We start from the raw sequence: 1,435 nt of genomic DNA, 5'->3' as shown, positions 1-1,435 counted from the left end.
GAGCTCTTCTTAATATTTTGACACCAAAATCATGTCGATACACCTTACCGACTGCGAGTAAAGCCACCCACGCTTTAACTTGACAGACTGTATAAATAAAAATGTAAAAATTAATCATATAAAGCGACTTAAAATAAACGAATTCAATTTATAATTTAAAATGTTTCCAATTAAAAACGAATTGTAATTAATCCATTTTTATTGATCAAAATGATTCAGTCTTTAACATTAAAAAATTTATTTATTTATTTTTCAATTCAAAGCATTGCAAGTAAGTTTATATTTTTTAACCAGAAGTCCTTGAACTATTCCGTTTAGAAATAAGTTTACACTGTTTTGTAAAAACATCATCTTTTTGGCTTTGAAATTCAACAATTAAAAAAAAATCCTTATTGACTGAAAAGACAACTCTTGTGTAAAATTAATATCTTTTTGGATGAGCTCAACAGTTTTTAATTAAAAATTTAAACTTTATTTGTTGAAGATTTATCATTTTAGTTGAAAATGTAATTATTTTGCTGGAAATTTGTTATTCTCTTTTTTTTAGTTGAAAATACAATTATTTTGATAGTAAGTTAATTCCTAACATTTTCATTTGGCAAACTAAAATTTTTATCTCTAAATAACAATGCAAAAATATTAATCTGGAACAACTTAAAATAAAAACAATGTAACTTTTATTTTAAAAAGTTTTAATTAAAAAATTAGTTTTTTTCGTTCAATTTTTAATTTTGTAAAGTGAAATTTTTTTGAATTATTATCATTTTGAACCTTAAAAATAATAGCGTAATTTGAATTTTTTAACCAGAAATCTCTAAAATGTTAGTCATAAAAATTTTTAAACGGTAATTTCGTATTTTAAAATAATTTAATCTAAAAAATTGTAAAATTAAAAGGTGTTAAAAGTATGTGTTTCATACTTATGAATTATTGAACGTTTAAATGAAATATTTCTGAATTAAAAATTTGTCAAGCTTCAGTTTTAAAAGTTTAAAATTCAAAAGATTTCCTCCTGAAAAAAATCATTCTCAGATTTAAAATTTTGAATTTTCTAATTTCATCCTGAATTTTGAATTGGAACAGGAATTATCTACAAACAGACTTATCTACAAAAAGTTGAATTTATTATGATACATTTTCAGTTAAAAAGATTAAATTTCTACTAAACAAGGTCAATTTCCAACAAAATACATGAAATTTCAATGAAATTATTTAATTTTAAAAACAAAAAGAGTATTTCCACCCAAAAATTATGATTAAAATGTTTAATAATATAGTTGCATTTACAAAAAAAAAATTAATATTTCAATCAAATAATTGAGTTTTTATCCAAACGAGATGAATTCAAAACTCGCCAATTTCTTTAATTTCTTTCAAATGCGGATCAAGATATAAATAAGACTATTATAATATAACAAAATTATAATATTATCAT

General features: G+C 21.3%; 1 protein-coding gene across 5 annotated transcripts in view; it reads left to right on the top strand.

Annotated features, from left to right (window-relative positions):
* The window catches only part of LOC117169177 (DNA-binding protein D-ETS-3-like), a 600,266-nt gene that overhangs the window by 58,203 nt on the left and 540,628 nt on the right, over positions 1-1,435 (top strand). The gene's annotated exons all lie outside the window — the stretch shown is intronic.

The sequence above is a fragment of the Belonocnema kinseyi genome, chromosome 3, assembly GCF_010883055.1.
Source record: "Belonocnema kinseyi isolate 2016_QV_RU_SX_M_011 chromosome 3, B_treatae_v1, whole genome shotgun sequence".
In the NCBI taxonomy this organism is placed as follows: Eukaryota; Metazoa; Arthropoda; class Insecta; order Hymenoptera; family Cynipidae; genus Belonocnema; species Belonocnema kinseyi.
Note: the sequence above shows the minus strand (reverse complement) of the source record. Positions and strands in the feature narration are given on the sequence as shown.